At 34.7% G+C, this 18,668-nt stretch overlaps 1 pseudogene; it reads right to left on the bottom strand.

Annotated features, from left to right (window-relative positions):
- Positions 1 to 1,836: 1,836 nt before the first annotated feature.
- Positions 1,837 to 17,274, bottom strand: LOC124521106 (protein SET-like; annotated as a pseudogene).
- Between the last annotated feature and the right edge of the window lie 1,394 nt (positions 17,275 to 18,668).

Here is an 18,668-nt window from a genome sequence, read left to right as displayed (position 1 = left end):
ATATTTCTGTGTCTATAAGGTGCCATTTGAGCTTTATATCCCATTGAATTAGTGTTGCTTAAAAGGGTTAGATTCATTAAATCAAATAATTAATTTGGTACATCTCATAATTAACATATGAATTATTATTTCCTGTTTTTGTACTGTCTCTGTAGCCAAGGTAAGATTTTAGGATAAATTGAGAAGTGCTTACCTAGAGGCATAATTTGAGGGATGTTTTATAACCTAAAAATATTTTGACTCCTTCCACAGCCTCTATACCAATCCCTCTTTCTGAAAGAGTTTCTTTTTGGGAGACACAAAATGTCATTAATTCATTCATTCATCTATTCATCTATATTCATTCTTTCAATAAATTTTTATTCAGCATTGGTATAGATTATGGAGGCTAAAATGGTGAATAAGTATTTATTGCATTTCTATTCCATTTTGAAGATAGAGAAAATGATGACAATAACATGTAATGTGTGCTAACTTGACAGATTAAAATAGTAATATGGGATCATGAATATTGTCTTAAAATATTAGGAGATGCTTCCTAAGATGTGAAATTTAAGGAGGATCCTTAAGAACAATGTAAGTTAGATAAGCAAGGTGAGAAGCAATTATATTTATTTCTGTCAACTTTCCTGGGGAAGAACAGAACAAATTCTATGTGTAGAAGGTGGGAGAGGTTAAGAAAATTACGATACCTCTAAGGAACAGCAAGATTGGTGCCTTTGGAAATATACAAAACCATGTAGTCCATATGGCTAGGAGTGTAGAGTATAAAGCTGGATTTGAAGTTAGGATGTTGAGGTTGGAAATATAAGCTTATCCATACTTTAAAGGACTTCACTCTGTTGAGAAGTTCAGAGTGCAGATGTTACCAATATAATTTAACAATGTATCTTGATATTTTGCCTCATTAGATTCTGCGTGTCTGTGCATGTGAGTACACATATGGTTTTAATGTAACAAAGAAACTTGTACACTTTTAACATTTAAAACTGAGCATCCTTTTTCTTCTCCAGTGAAAACAAAAAGAAAATTTAAAAATAAACAGGATACTTATTTACTTAAAAATAAATAAAAATAAACATTGTCTATTACAATAGACAATCAATTCCAAATAAGATCCTACAGGTTCTGCCGATTCTCCCATCGAGTGACAGGGCTCAAGTCATCATTAGGAGAGAATTTTATTTTAAAAAGTTACCTTCAACTGCAAGGATGTCTGTGAAACATCACAACCAAGCATGCCAAAGGAGAAGCCATGTTGTCAAAATGCCCACTTAACCCACCCAAACATCTCAAATCCTGAACTTCTAAAACCCCATTTTTAAAAGTTTTTTTTTTTCTTTTCTTTAAACAAGAGAAAGTAGACAGATACATGTTGGTAAATGCTAACTGTCCATACTCACATAGAGACACAGTGTAATCTCTGAGCCCAATATACAAAGAAGGGAGGGGAAAAGCTAGAACTCTATGCCCTACTACACAGGGGCCTAGCACCCTCCAGCTTCCAACAGAGCTAGGGGAGCAGAAGGTTTTTCTTTTTTCCCACAGAGCACGATGGTGTTGATTCCATCAAGTTTTTGTTGAGACAGAAAGGGATATAAACAAATTTGGTTCAGAAAAGGGTAGATATTCTTTTCCCACTGTATTCTGCTCAAGGTATCTCCCTCCCCAACCCCCCAAAATAAATTGAGAAACATGGTATAAAGGGAGAGAAAAAAGTCTTCAAAAAATAGGGCAAATGAGCACAAGAGGAGAAAAAAAAAAAAAAAAGACTGCAACTGCCTCCCAGGGACTGGAGAAAATTAATAAAGAAGGATGGAATCCATCAGTGTTTCGTTAGTCATCTTCTCCTTCATCCTCCTCTCCTTCCTCCCCCTCATCATCTTCATCTTCTTCAGCTTCATCCTCATCTCCTTCATCGATATCTTCCAATGCTTCTTCATCATCATCATCTTCTTCTCCTTCCCCTTCATCATCCATACTGGGAACCAGGTAGTACTGTAACGGATTTGGCCAAATATCACCTTTGATGACCTCTCCTAACTCATCTGCACCCACATCAGAATGGTCAGTAAACCAGGTGAAGAAGCTCTCTGGTTCCTTACGCTGTCTCTTCCTGCTGGCCTTATTCTATGTTTGACTTGAACGTCTGTCAAATCCTTTCCAGATTTCCATTTGATTTCAGTGGACTTTGAAGATAGATCATCACTCTCATTCCTACGATATTCTTTGGAGAGAACTTTATTTTCGAAGTGAGGGTTTTCATCAAAATAAAAATCTATTCTGTAACCTGATTTAACATCTTCAAATTCTGTCACTTCAACTCTTGTCAAATAATGCAGCGCCTCTTCATCCTCCTCCCAAGCAGTGAAAGCACTTGTGGATGGTTGACAAATGTTGTTACCCCAAATTTGGGATTTGGGTGATCAACTCCAACCAATCTCTTCTGAAAAAAAAAAAGTTTGGTGGAATTTGTTATATTTCTGTTCTACTTCAAAAACCTCCCCACAGGCTTTTTCATTTAGTCTGTCTATTTCATTTTGTACTTCATCAATATGCTTAGTTGTTTCTTGCTGTCCTTTTTCTTCCTTTGGCAAGTGCTGAGAGGACAACGTCTCTTCTGGCTTGGGGGCATGAGGCAGTAGCGGTTTCTTGGTTTGAGGAGGGAGTGAAGACGTGTTTGGGGCCCATGCTGCGAGGAAAGTCCACAAAACAAAGGCAGGCACATGTCTTGGAGAAACTCAGATTATTTGCCTAATTAGATTCTTATCACAGTGTTAAAAGTTATCAAAATGAATTTCTCATGATGTAGAAAACCTTTGGAAGTTATGATAAATATATCCCTAAGCTGGAAGATCATTTTAATGCTTTCTTGAAATGCTTGTTTATATGTGTATTAACTAACTTATGTATTATTTCATATGTACCAATATTATCAGAGTATCTTGTATTGGAATAACTATTCCAAGATAGCAATGATAAAATTGGGACAATATGTTTAAAATATACATTTCAAGGTACTTGTGGATGAATAAACAGAACTGAAGGTGAGCCAGATTTTAGAAGAGGATATTTGATCCAAGTGAGATTTACATTTATGTGGCATTTTGCCTGAGGGACTCATTAGTACTCAGGGCTCAGGATAGGTGGAACTTAAGGAAAAACCCAGGGGGTTATTGATTTGGGGAGTCAATGGATGGAGAGAGACTAGGATTGCTTACGTAGCTGAAACATGAGGTTGAATATGCCACAAAAGTACAGAGCTACAGAAAAGGTGACCCCAAATATCTGGGTTTCAGTTAATTTGGCTTATTTATAAATGAGGTATTCTATATAAAGTTTCTCACCTGAGGCCTGCTGTTAACATTAGCTGAATAGCTGAAAAAATTCAGTGGAGGTTTCAACTGTTGCCCACTGCATGGAAAGACAGTTTAGAAAATGAGCCCAGTGAAGTTAACTGACTCTTTCAACATAAAGCAGTACTTTCCAGAGCAGGATAACAAAATCCACTGTCTCTGCAATATCTCCCACAATGTTCAATAAACAATAAAAAAGATATTAGGTATCCAAAGAAACCACAAAGTGGGACCCATAGCAGAGAGAATATGCTGCTAATAGAAATAGGTCTTCATATTTGTTGATTATTAAGGAGACAGGAACTTTAAATTGGATTAGGAGGCATGAATGTTAATTCAGCTAATATAAATATGTTCAAGGACATAGATAACCTTATCTAATGTGTTGCCAAATATTATTTATATGTCTGCGTAAACCAAATAGTGTTGCTTTGTACAAATGCATTTTTAGTTATGTAAATGGAATCGCTTATGTATTTTGTTGCTTTTTGCTTTTTTCATTGAACAAGATGTTTTTCAAGATCTATAGATGCACCATATATACATCATATTTCTCTAACCCCCATATTTTACCTCACCTTTGTCCCAGGAATGGTCACATTGATTGACCGCATTTCAACCATAATGATAAAATGAGCATTCTCGTAAGTTGCTTTTATGGCCCTGTGTGACAATTTCTTGGAGTATATATCCATGAATAGAATTTTTGTGTAATAAGGTAGGTGAATACTTAGTGTGGGTAAAGTTCTATAGCTAACTCAAATGATTATACCAATCTACATTCCTGGTAGCAGCACATAAGACTTCTCATATTCTCTTATCTTCAAAAAGGTTTGGATTAGCCAGCTCCCTAATTTGCATAAAGTAAAATCTCCTTATAGATATAGTTTGCCAATGAATGTGACCATCTCTTCAATATACATATTAGCTTTCAGAATTTTCTGTTCTGTAAATTACCTGTTCATGATCTTTGCCAATTATTTTTTCTGATAGAGTTGTGTTTTTCTAGTTGTTTTGGAGAAGCAACACGTACATTGTACATATTAATCAACTTTTACTTTTGGATATTGCAAATTCCATTCCCTAGTTTGCCTAATACATTTGTCCTTGGTTAACTGTGTTGAACATAAAACCATAATTTTGATGTCATACAATTTGTTCCTGACTTTAATTTTTGCAGTTCTTCTCCACTCCAGTTCACAAAGCTATTTTCCTAAATTTTCTTCTATTTGCTTTGTAGTTTTTCCTTTCAAAATTATGTCTCTAATCCATTAGAAGTCCACTTTTGTGCCTGTTTCTTAATCAAAACTGAGGAACACTGAAGACAACCTATTCTTTCTTACGTTTAATTAATTTATAGTGCTAGTCATAGGGGTACACACTGTCCCTCAAGAACATGTGTCAGCTGTTCTTCCTTTTAGAGCTTCTAGAATGACTTCCTGATAAATTAACAATTGTCTACAACCTTGCCTTCTGTTGGGTAACTGAAATCTACAATAAGGCAATCCAATGTAGAGAGAATATCGTGTTTTAAGTTTGCTTTCAGATTGATTTTAAGCAAGTTTTCTAATGGCGAGCACTTCATGATAAGGCAGAGCCATGCTAAAACAAGCAAACACAAATGCAGCCCCCCAAAACCAAAAGCTTTCTTCTAAGGATCATGGAACAATGATCTATCTCACTTTATGTTTTCCTTGCTGTCTCCAACTTTTCTCCCATGCAAACATAATGTGTCATATGTGTGCTTCCCAACCAAGGAACAACTTTTACAAAACAAAAACAAACAAAACAACTTTTAGGGGTTGCCAATTCGTTAAGTTTCAACCAGAGCCTGAATTTTATGATTTCTATACCGATTTTCTATTATGTTCAAATTCTATATATCTTGTTGTAGTCACATTTTGAAAATTTATCTTTAGTCTGTCATATTTTGTTCCATCATGAAATACCAAAAATACTTTAATTTTTTAAAGTATAGTTAGATATACTATGGCAAATATTACACTTAGAATTTTTCCGTAGATGAAGATTGAATAAGTAAATGGAACAGTTTAAAACACAGAAAATATTTTGTGTTGAAAAAGACAATGCTTTTCTCACTTAGTCTTCTGTAAGCTTTCCTTAAGGATTTGTAGAAACAGAAGAATCATAAACAGTTTCATATGTACATTATCTGCACTAGCAATTTCATTTTAATATTAATGTCATCTTCATTTTTCTATCAATGTAACTTTGCCTGAAAAGCTTTTGATTAAGTATTATATCTTTTTCTGTTTTGTTTCTCTTGATACTCACCCTCTTCTCTCACTTTCTCTGAGTTTAAAGTAAATATTTAATAGATAATATTCAGAGAAGGAAATACGGATGCATTAAAATATTGTTAGGATAGTACTCTGAGCAACCTTGCAGGAAAATATTTTAAAATAAATATTGTAATGCCATTAAAAGGTGGTTTGGTTTGTGTGTTTGTTTGTTTTACTTAGCCTTATAATTCCTGGTTGAGGGCATACAGTGGTAAAATTGTAAATCTATTTATTGAAAATAAATATTGATATTTTGACACTCATGTTATAAGGGTCAATGATAAAAGCCGTAATACTAAAGATTCAATTTGTGGTGACAAACAATTTAGTAATGACATTAATTTATCAAGTTTTCAAAACCTTATGTAGAAAGAAAAATAAGAGGTCAAAAGGACTTAGGTATTTTGAGAATGTACAGGATTGATCCTCAGATAGTCACCCTTGAAATATGAAATTATTTTCATTGTAAAACACACACACACACACACACACACACACATACACGCACTCACATATGCCATAGATACATCAGAACATTATCGCTTCAAAACACATTTAAAATACATCAACAGAAATAATAATAGAACTGCATCTATTAATGAAGCTTAAGACATTTTTTCCTGATGCCACTGAATTTCAGGGGTTCTTATTATCTGTGTAAGAAAATATTATAGCTGTTTAAATTATCCCTGTTTAATCTAAAACCTATAATAATCAAAATGACTAAGAATGATTTAGACTCCATGACAGAAGTGGTGGTGATAAAATTGTGGAGTTAATGCATTGTGCAGATCAGAATGTTTTTTGGAGTTAGATGTAGGAAGGCAGATTAATAAGAAATAAGGATAATGCATTTGGATTTATACTTTCATAAATCTTTTCCCTGAACAGCAGTAGGAATTTACAGAGGATACATCTAAACTATAGACAGTGCTCCAAAGATAATCAGGGCTTAGAAAACTAATCATAGAATAGTATTCAAGTTTTTATGTTGAGTTGGATTTCTGGGATAGGATTTAATACATTCAAATGATTATCATCATGTTAAAAAAACCAAAAAGGAAACAAATAAACAAAAACTTTCTTGTGTACTACTCACAAGGAAGAATGAAATTTTGCATCTCTTAACCATAAAACTGCCCTTCATACACATAATATCCATAACTCATGTTGACTTTCACTTTCAAATTCTGACTGATCAAGCACAGAAATTGTGTTTTGATCTTTGAGTCAGTAAAATTTATTTTATAAAAATCAATCAGTTTTATATTTTGTTAAAGAGATGGAAAAGAAATGCAAAATTTGTGCTTTTCCTGTATGGAAAATATGATTAACTTGCTCAACATCTTTTCCAATCTCCTTAAAGTTTGGGTTCTGCAACCAGTTCTGCCAATTCAAAGCTGAGGTATGTGAAAAGGGAAGTGAAGTGCAGGATACGTATTTTATGCACATTCATGATGGGATGGTTTTGAAACTAGAATATTTTTGATTCCGCAGCTTACTACAGCGATGTACCTTTCTGATATCACAGCTCTGATTGCAATAGTGATAGCAGTGGCCTTGTGCATAAAGTGGTAGTTGTAGCTATCCCAAATTTGGCAACGGCAGAGAGCACTTACCTGGGCTTTGCTTTAGAAGTTTATTCCTGAATAATATTCCATTGTGTGTTCGTCCTAGAGCTTGCTCCTCTAGCTCCCAACAATGGTTTTCTATGCACCTATCAAACCTTCTGCATAATATAAACCACACAGAGGTATGAGAAGTGTTTGTAGTCACTGAACTTCAAAGAAAGGAAAATCTGTGATTGCCTCTTTGACCTGATCTGATTAGTTTTGACACTAGTGAAAGTCAGCTTACTGTTAGTAAATGTGACACAATTCCCATAAGTGTTAAAGAGCTCAAACAGAAAAAATATATATATTTATATTTCAATCTTCAGATCAAGACAAATTCAGAAAATCAGAGTTTTTATGACTTACCCAAAGATGATTTCTTGAATTTTTTCATCAAAACTTGTTTTAATATTCACAATAACACCAAGGACAGTGTTCCAGTTTTGGCATATTAGGAACAAGGTCATAAAAAGAAAACTTCTAAGTCCGAAATTGTCTCTTTAATATTGATGCTAAGTATCTTATAGGCAAACTCTAATTTGAGATAATAAGATTGGGAAAATATATGATTAACTTCTTAGTGTAATTTTTACCCAAACTACCCTAAATTACTTAATATAAGCATGCTCATGTATCTCAACTCTACTTTGGAAAACAGTGATAGGACAGTTTGGATAAACAAGGCTTCATATTTTTCTTGCTATCAGCAGTTTTCCAAAGTTTAATGAGACTTTCCCAATAAAGTATCAGAATTCCATGGCCTTCTCAACAAATTATACCTAGAAGTAGAGCTTAGTATACATTATCTATAGGATGCATACTTTTGGATAAAGTTTTGTTAGGTTATTTCTTTTATTGAGTTATCTTTTATTTAATGTAAAATTTACCATATTTACCAGTTTTACGTGTACAATTCAGTGGCAGTAACTACCTTTATAATGCAACCATCACCACAATTTATTTCCTTTTTTTGAGGGGGGAAGTCCATTTAAACCCAAACTCATGGTTATGTTTCATACAAATAGAATCACACAATAAACGTTTCTTGTGTATCTGGCTTATTTACCTAATAATGTTTTCAAAGTATATCCAGAATTTTATTCCTGAATAATATTCCATTGTGTGTATATGCCACATTTTCTTTATCCATTCTTCAGCTGATGGACACTTGGGTTTCATCCACTTTTGACTATAAGGGAATGGAATAAGCTTTTATGAATATTCATTTACATATACTTGTCTGAACATTCCTTTCCAATCATTTGGAGATATGTACATAGGAGTGGAATTGGGGGAGGTAATAAATATAGTAATTTTACATTTAAGTTTTTAAAAAGTTATTTATTCAATTTTGAGAGAAAGAGCATGAGTGGCATCCAGGCATAGAGAGAGAGGGACAGAAGATCCAAAGTGGATTCTGTGCTGACAGCAGTGAGACGATGTAGGGTTTGAACTCATGAACTGTGTGATTATGACCTGAGCTGAAGTTGGACACTCAACTGACTGAGTCAACCAGGCACCCCGACATTTAGCTTTTTGAGGAACCACAAAATTCTTTCTTATGGTGATTAAGCCATTTTATATTCTCACCATCAGTTTATGAGAGTTCCAATTTCTTTCCATGTTTACCAACTTATTTTCCTTTTTTAAAAAAATAGTTATTCTAATAAGTATGATATGATATCTCATTATTGTTTGATATGCATTTCCCTAATGATTAGTGATGTTGAGAATCTTTTTATGTGCTCGATGACCATTTGTATATATTTTGGGGGGAAACGTCTATAATATTTTAGCTTTTTAAAAAAATTGGGTCATTTGTCTTCTTGTTGGTGAGTTGTTTGTTTTCATATATTTTTCATACTGGACCCTTATTAGATATATAATTGGTAAATATTTTCTCTCATTCTGTAAATTATCTTATTGCTATATTGATAATATCCTTTGATCCACAAAGGTTTTTAATTTTTATGAAGTCTTATTTATCTATTTTTTTCTTTTGCTGCTTATACATTTGGTGTCACATCAAAGAATTCATTGCCTGATCAGGATCATGAAGGCTTACTCTTATGTTTTGTTCTTGAGTTTTATGGTTAGAGCTGGTATATTTATGTCATTTATTATGCCATCCATTTTGAGTTAATTTTTATGTATGATGTGAAGGAGGAATCTAACTTCATTTTTTTGCATATGAACCATACCATTGTCCCAGCAATATTCATTGAATAGATTATTTTTTTCCCTTTGAGTGATGTTGGCATGTTTGTCAAAAATAAATTGGTTAAGGATACATGAACGTATTGTTGGACTCTCAATTCTATTCTATTGGTAGATTTATCCATCCGTATGCCAGAGCAATACTGTTTAGATTACTGTAGTTTTGTAGTAAGTTTTGCAATCAGGAAATGTGAGTCTTGTACCTTTGCTTTTATTTTTCAGTATTTTTTTTTTGGCCATTTGAGATTCCTTGAAATTCCATATAAATTTGAGGATCAGCTTTTCCATTTTTGAAAAAACACCTTTGGGATTTTGATGGAGATTGTATTGATTCTATAGATTGCTTTGGATAGTCTTGACATCTTAGCAATATTAAGTCTTCCAATCCATGAACAAGGGATTTCTTCCCATTTATTTAGTTCTTTTTAATTTCTTCCAGCACTGTTTTATAGTGTGTAGTGCAGAATTCTTTCATTTCTTGGTTAAATTAATTCCTTTTGATTCTATTCTTTTGGACGGTGTTGTGAATGTGATTGTTTTCTTATTTTCCTTTTTGAAACATTCATTTCTAGTGTATAGAAACCAATCCTGCAATTTTTCAGATTTCATTTATTAGCTTTACTAGCTTTTTTTTTTGGTGGATTCATTGGTATTTTGTATATAGTGGATCAGATCATCTGTGAATAGAAATAGTTTTACTTCTTTCTTTCCAATTAAGATTTTTAAGAAAGTCTTTTCTTTCTTTCTTTTTGCTCTTTTTTATGTAGAAAATCAATTTATTGTATTATAAGCACTTATACAGTTAGTTATGGACAATAACAGGCCTGGTGGTGAAACAGATCACCCAAATTAGAGATGGTATCAAACTGGTGGTCAATAACTAAATCCTAAAAATGTAACACTTATTCATGATTAATTTAATTTAAAAAAATGCAAGATTTATTTTATAGACTTAACTAGACAGACCTCTTAACTAACTAAAGAGGTATAGCTACCAGGTAAAAACATACATCTTTACAACTTGGTTCAGGTTAAAAAAAAAGTCCAGAAGGGAAATAAATACTATGAAAACAGCTTTAAAAATGCACTCCTAAGCAAAAATATATGAAGAAAGAGGAACACATAGTTTTGTCTTAACTGAAGAACAGGAGAGGAGACTGGTCTGCCTAGGAAAATGTGCATCTTGTGAAGTAAGATATGAAGATATTAGACTAGGAATATGTATATTGAATCTTTCCTATTTCCTGTGTAAAGATAATAGTCTGCAGTGTTATACATCATACCTCAGACACCTACCTCTCTTGGCTTTATTCTTATTCAAGCGTTTACCTACATGAGACTAAAAACTTAGAGAAATAGCATAAGAAAAATAACCACACACAATATTTCCCTTTATGTGACTACTTTAGATGTGACTTGATTACTAGGAAATTACTGAAGAAAATTTAGGTATAAATCTGTGGCTTTGCTGAATTAAGCCCCCAATTAATGTCTAGAAAACATTCACTTCTCGGGCCAATACCATTGCTAGTGGTACCTGTTATAGAAGGATATTCAAACAAAACTCTCAGTGTCTCAAAACCATTGTTAAATAAATCTCAGAGTTAAGAGTAGGGGGAAGGAGAGTCTAAAATCACAAGAAATGCAGAAATATCTAGGAACTTGTCTTTCTGGATCCATACTTCCCTTCAGGGTCTTCATCACTGTAAATATTCCCTATCATTTCCACATTTGCATAATGTTGTGATGTGACACAAAACAAATTACCCAAGCCTCATTAGGATTCCAGAAGAAATCAGATATTGGTAATGTGATCACTATGAAGAAACAATTCTGGTGGCCTATCTTCTCCATTGTCATGGGATCATTCGTCTCAATTTTACTTAAGTCTTACACGTTCAGTCTGTGATCAGTACGATGGGAAGTACTATGGGGAGAGGACCCATTGTCACAGAGAAGAAAAGAGATAAGAACACACAGGGGAATGAACAAGAAGGTTTCCCTGAAGCCACTGGCTTGCTAAACAAGACAGGCTGAATTTCCTGAGTTTTTACAGTCTGTGATCAGTACTATGGGAAGTACTATGGGGAGAGGACCCATTGTCACAGAGAAGAAAAGAGATAAGAACACACAGGGGAATGAACAAGAAGGTTTCCCTGAAGCCACTGGCTTGCTAAACAAGACAGGCTGAATTTCCTGAGTTTTTACAACTAGCGGTCTTAAAGCCTGGTGTTTAAAGGTCAGCAGGCATGACTAGGATAGAACCTGGAGAGTACCGCTTGCCTGCTCCTGGAAAGAAGGCAGGCAAACAGTACAAGGGCAGGTAGCATGGAAACAACAATCTGAAGAATGCCTGGGCCACACAGGATGGAGATTTTTCACTTTTCCCAGGGTGCATCTCTGAGAGGCCGTGTTCACTCTTCACAGAGACGCCTCTTCAGGAACAAAGGCGCTGGCTGGCACCATTGCCATCCCCTGCCACTCAGCATAAGCATAGAGTCACTGCTGGAAGCAGAACAACACCACACTGGCTGCCTAACTTGCTTATATCAAGCTCTATCCCTAAGCACTCTGGTGGGACTGGCCTTCTCAGTCAAGCTTGTGTCATTCCTAGCATGGTGCGCCTCTCTCCACAGAAGACAAGACCAAACTCCTACTCGCATCGTGTCTTCCTAACACAGAGTTCTGCAGGGACTCAGTTCCATGGATACTGGCAAGTCTCGTTTCACAAGCAGACCAGAGCACACCTAGTTAAAACTCACCACATTCAGGCCAGAGACCAAACACTGCCCACAGCAGGCAAGGAGAACCTCTGCAGACAACTGGCCTGAAGGATGGAGCAGCCAAACCACATCAGCAGAGCACACACAAAACACACTAAAGACACTCCCTGAAGCCCCAGGACCTGGCAATACATGACTCTTCTTCATAAGGCCGTTACTTTCAGTAGCAGGTGACATAACTAGCTCTTCTAACACAGAGGAGAAGCCAGAGACTTAGACAAAATGCCAAGACAGTGGCACTTATCCTAAGTAAAAGAACAAGATAAGGCCATGGCCAGAGATCTAAGTGAAACAGATATAAGTAACATACCTAATGGAGAATTTAAAGCAACAACCATAAGAATACTCACTGGGCTTGAGAAAAGAATAGAAGACATCAGTGAGACCCTTACCACAAAGATAAAAGAATTAAAAAGGAATTAGTCATAGATGAAGAATACAATAAATGAGATTAGAAACATGCTTGATGCATGCAGGGGGCTGGAAGAAGCAGAGAAATGAATTACTGACCTAGACTGCAAATTAATACAAAGCAATAAAGCTGAACAAAGGAGAGAAAGAAGAATTATGCAACAGGAGCATAGACTCACAGAACTCAGTGATACCATCAAAATTAAAATACCATTCATATTAAAGGAGTCTTAGAAGAAGAGAGGGGGCTCCTGGGCGGCTCAGTTGGTTGAGCATCTCACTTCGACTCAGGTCATGATCTTGTGGTCTGTGAGTCCGAGCCCCACGTTGGGCTCTGTGCTGACAGCTCAGATTCTGTGTCTCCCTCTCTCTCTGCCCCTCCCCCCACTCATGCTCTGTCTCTCTCTGTCAAAAATAAAAAACATTTAAAAAATTAAAAAAAAAAAGAAGAAGAGAGAGCAAAGGGAGCAGAAAATTTATTTCAAGAAATAACAGCAGAAAACTTCCCTAATCTGGAAAGGAAACAGACATTCGGATCCGGGTGACATAGAGAACTCTCTTTTGAGAAAAGCAGCTCAACACCAAGACATATTGTGATTAAACTTACAAGATACAGCATTAAAGAAAAAAAATCTTAAGCAGCAAAACAAAAGAAGTCCTTAACTGGTGGGAAAAACCAATAAGAGTAGCTGGAGATTTCTCAACAGAAATTTGGCAAGCCAGAAGAGTGGCATGATATATTCAAAGTGCTGAATAGGAAAAATTCTGCAGCCAAAAATAGTCTATCCAGAAAGGCTATCATTCAGGAAAGGAGATGTAAAGTTTTCCAGACAAACGAAAACTAAATGAGTTCTTGACCACTAAACCAGCTCAGCAAGAAATTTTAAAGGGGACTCTTTGAGTGGAAACAAGAACAAAAGTGACAAAGACAAGAAAGAATCAGAGGAAATCTCTAGAAACAATGACAAAACAAGTAATAATTGGCCATAAATACATATATATTGATAATTACTTTGAATGTAAATGGACTAAACATGCCAATCAAAAGACATAGTGTGCTGGAGTGCCTGGGTGGCTCAGTCGGTTAAGCGCCAGACTTTGGCTTGGGTCATGACTTTGCAGTTCCTGGGTTTGAGCCCTGTGTCAGGCTCTGTGCTGACAGCTCAGAGCCTGGAGCCTGCTTTGGATTCTCTGTCATCCTCTCTCTCTGCCCTTCCCCTGCTCAAGCTCTCTTTCTCTGTCTCAAAAATAAATAAACATTAAAAAAAAATACAGGGTGCCAAAATGGATTAAAATAACAGACTCATCTAGGGGCACCTTGGTGGTTAAGCGTTTGACTTCATCTCAGACCATGATCTCATGGTTGGTGGGTTTAAGCTACGCATTAGGCTCTGTGCTGACAGCTGGGAGCCTGGAGCCAGTTTTAGATTCTGTGTCTCCCTCTCTCTTTGCCCCTCACCCACTCACGTTCTGTCTCTCTCTCTTTCTCAAAAATGAATAAACATTAAAACAAAGACTCATCTATATGTTGCCTACAAGAGACTCATTTTAGACCTAAAGACTCACCTGCAGATTGAAAGAAGTTAAATTAAGCCCAGAGTGATAGAAGGAAGTAAATAGCAAAGATTAGAGCACACTTAAAATCAATAGAAATATATAGTATTTTCAATATAATAGCATCTTATGCTATTAACCAAAATGGGAAACAGTAGCACAAATTAATGAAATTAAGAGTTGGTGTTTGGAAAATGTTGACAAGCCTTTAGCTAGACTAAGCAAAAATAGATAAGACTCATATAAATACTTAAAAATGAAAGAGGAGACATTCTAAATAATGCCAAAGATATAAAAAGGATTATAAGGAACTATTATGAGCAATTTTATGCCAACAAACTAGGTGATCTTGAAGAAGTGGATAAATTCCCAGAAATATTCAACCCATCAAGATGAAATCATGAAAAATAGAAAGTTTGAACATGTCTATAACTAAAATGGAGATAGAATAGTTAATGAAAAACCTATCAGTAAGAGACCTATTAGAGTAGCTCAGTTAGTTAAGCGTCCAGCTCTTGGTTTCAGCTCAGGTCATGATCTCACAGTTTCGTGGGTTCAAGTCCTGCATTGAGCTCTGTGCTGACAGTGTGTAGCCTGCTTGGGATTCTCTGTCTCCCTCTTTCTCTGCCCCTTCCTCATTTGCTCTGTATCTGTCTCTCTCAAAATAAATAAATAAATAAACAAACAACAACAACAACAACAACAAAAGCCCTATCAATAAAACAAAGCTCCAGATAACTTCTTTGATGAATTACACCAAATATTTAAAGAAGAATTAATAACAGTCCTCAAACGCTTTCACAAAATTAAAGCAGAGAACATATTTATGAACACATTTTAAAATGCAAGCATTACCCTGATACTAAAGGCAAAATGCCACAAAAGAAGAAAAGTATAGGACAATATCCATTACAAAACAGGTGCAGAAATCCCCAACAAATTACTAGGAAATCAAATTCAAAAACACATCAAAAGGATCAAGTGAAAGTTATTCCTGGCATGCAAAGATGGTTCAATATATGAAAATTGGTTAATGTGATATATCATATTAATAAATAAATAATGCAAATCACATGATCATCTCAAAAATATTAACTAATTTCAACAAAGTTTTATGATAAAAGCTCTCAACAAACTAATAATAGAAGAAAAACATCTCAGTATACCGAAGACTACATATGAAAAGTCCACATCTAACATCATACCTAATGGTGAAAAATTGAAAACTTTTTTTCCAAGATCAGGAACAAGGCCAGGATGCAAATTATAGGACTTCTACATGGAAAAATCTAAAGACTACAAAAGAAATTCTGTTAGAACTAATAAATTAGGTAAAGTTGCAGGATACAAAATGTACAAAAATCAGCTTTGTTTCACAAACTAACAACAAACTATTTGAAAAGGAGATTAGGAAAACAATCTTATTTACAATACCACCAAAAGAGAATAAAATACTTAGGAATAAATTTAGCAAGTGATGCGAAAAACATATGTAATGAAAATTCCAAAACATTGATGAAATAATTTAAAGAAGACACAAATAAATGAAAAAAGTATCTCATACACATGGATAGGAAGACTTAATAGTATTAAAATGTACATACTACACAAAGTGATCTACAAATTCAATATAATCCTTATAAAAATACCAGTGAGAATTTTTTAGTATAAATAGAAACTGCAATTCTACAATTCATATGAAACCACAAAAGACCACATAACCAACCTTGAGAAAGAACAGGATGGAAGCATCGCACTCCCTGATTTCAAAATATGTTAGAAAGCTACAATAATCAAAGTGGTATAGTACAGGCATAAGAACTGATGTATCAATCAAAGGAACGGCATAGTGAGCCCAGAAATAAACAAAAAAAACATGCATGTTAGGTCAAGTGATCTCAAAGGTGCAAAAATTTCACAATTGGAAAGAATAATTTCTTTAATAAATGGTGTCGAGAAAACTGGATAGCCGCATACAAAAGAATGTAATTGGATCCTCATCTTACCATAGTAAAAAATCAACTCAAAATGGATTAAGGACTTACATATAAACTTGAAACTAAAAATCTTAGAACAAAACAGGAGGAAAGTTTCAAGACATTAATCTTGACAAAGAATTCTGGGATATGACACCAAAAGCACAGGGAATGAAAACAAAAATTAAAAAGTGGGGGACCACATCAAACTAAAACGATTCTGTGCAAAAAAGTAAACAATCAACAAAGTGAATGCCAACCCTCAAGTTGGGAGAAAATATTTTCAGCCTTGGTATCTGATAAGGGGTTAATCTCCAACACATATAAAGAACCTCTAAAACTCAATAGAAAATAATAACCCAATTAAAAATGGGCAAAGTACTTGAATTGGCATTTCTCCAAAGAAGACACTCAAATAGCCAACAGGTATATAAAATATGCTCAGTGTCATTAGAGAAATACACATCAAAAGCATAATTAAATATAACTTCACACCTGTCAAGATGGCTATTATTAAAAAAAAAGAAAAGTTTGGAAAAGATGCTAAAAAATTGAAACCCTTGTGTATTTTCTGACAGGAATGCAAAATGTTACAGCCACTATGGAAACAGCACAGAGGTTACTTAAAAAAATTAAAAATAGATCTCCAATATGATTGAACAAAATCTTCTGCAAATTTATCCAAAAGAATTGAAATTAGAATCTCAAAGAGAAATTGGTAACCTCATGGTCATTGCAACACCATTTGCAATAATCATTGATAAATGGAAAAAGAAAATATGGTATGACTTTTATTCCTTTATTTTCTTTCTGATCCCCAGTATCATTTCAATAGTACCATATTTGATTACATTCATTCTTTGTTCCGTCTGCTTAATTATGCTGCTGAATACTACTAATGAATTCTTCATTTTAGTTATTTTACTTCGTAGCTGCGTAATTTCTGTCTGCTTCCTTCGGATAATTTCAGCTTCATTATTAATATTCTTATTCAGCTTATAAATCTTTTTCTTGATTTTCTTCTCCACTTTTTCCATGGTTTTCTTCAGCTCTTGGAGCATATTTGAGGCAGTTTATAGAAGCATTTGTCTAGTAAACCTAATGTTTGTGTGCTTCCTCAGAAACAGTTTCCATTAATTTCTTCTATGAATAGACTATGCTTCCTTTTTTCTTTGTATACTTAGTATTTTTTTTCCTGACAGTGGCAAATTATGAATATTATAATACGGTGACTCTGGAAATCATATTCTTTCTCATCCTCAGAGTTTGTTTTTTGGTTGCTGTAGGCAGTAGTTGCTTAATGATCTTTCTAAACAACTTTTGTGAAATTTGTATTCTTCGTCATGTATGCTCTCTGAGGTCTCTTTTCTTTTCGATTATTGGCTAGTGGTTTGATAGGGATTTTCTTGAAAACAAAAAGCCAAAAAAAGAGACAATGAAAATGAAAGCAAGAATGAAAGGAGGAAGTGTGTGTGTGGGGAGAGAGAGAGAGAGAGAGAGAGAGAAGAAACGAGAAGGAGAAGAAGGAGGGAGAGGAGAGCAGGGGAGAGGGGAAAAAGAGAAAAGAAAGAAACAAAGAAAGAAAGAAAGAAAGAAAGAAAGAAAGAAAGAGGAAGGAAGGAAAAGGAAAAGGAAAATGAAGGGAAAAGCAAAGAAAGGGAAAGGGAAAGAGAAAGGGAAAAGAAAGGAGAGGAGAGGAGAGGAGAGGAGAGGAGAGGAGAGGAGAGGAGAGGAGAGGAGAGGAGAGGAGAGGAGAGGGGTTCTGTTTGCAGATGGGTTCTGTTATGTGTTCTCTTTCAATGCTTGGCTAGAATTGCTCTGAGCCTGGAGATGAGCCAGAGGTGAAAGTTTAGGGTCTTCTCAGTTATTTGCATCAACAACAGAGTTAAAATGTTTGTAAGATTTATTCATATTATCATAGTGATGTGAGGTTTTTCCTACACAATGGGGGCATAGGGTGAATGGAATTAATATTATTTCTATGCCTAATATTAAAACCTATGAAGACAACAGCAGAATAATATGGGTACATCATCAAGGATTCAGAAACATCAAAAATGAAGGTTAGGTTATCCTATAAAATAACCCATCAGTTCAGCTAGAATTCTGAGAAAACAAATGCATGGAATATGTATAGAACAAAATTATGAATACAAACTATGGTCTTGTGCTTGTTGTAGCAACAAAGGCTATATGAGCTACTCATATATTTATTAGTTATATATTTATATAATTTAAATAATTTTCTTCTGTGTTTTCCTCTCTTCTTTTACAGTATTATTTTATATAGGATGGAGTAGTGGTTTTATTTCATAGGTTACTAGAAATCAAGGATGGATTGTTACTGGACTGAAAGGGATAATGCACATCACTCAGATACAGAAATGTGACAGATGAGAGTTTAAGTCTCTTCTTTGGGAAAAGGGTGATACCATACAATGAATTATTTGTGTTA

Source organism: Lynx rufus, unplaced genomic scaffold (genome assembly GCF_022079265.1).
Source record: "Lynx rufus isolate CCGP_SWC_20201006 ecotype Redwood Valley unplaced genomic scaffold, mLynRuf1.p SCAF_3, whole genome shotgun sequence".
NCBI classification, from domain to species: domain Eukaryota; kingdom Metazoa; phylum Chordata; class Mammalia; order Carnivora; family Felidae; genus Lynx; species Lynx rufus.
This window is presented reverse-complemented; position numbering and strand designations above follow the sequence as displayed.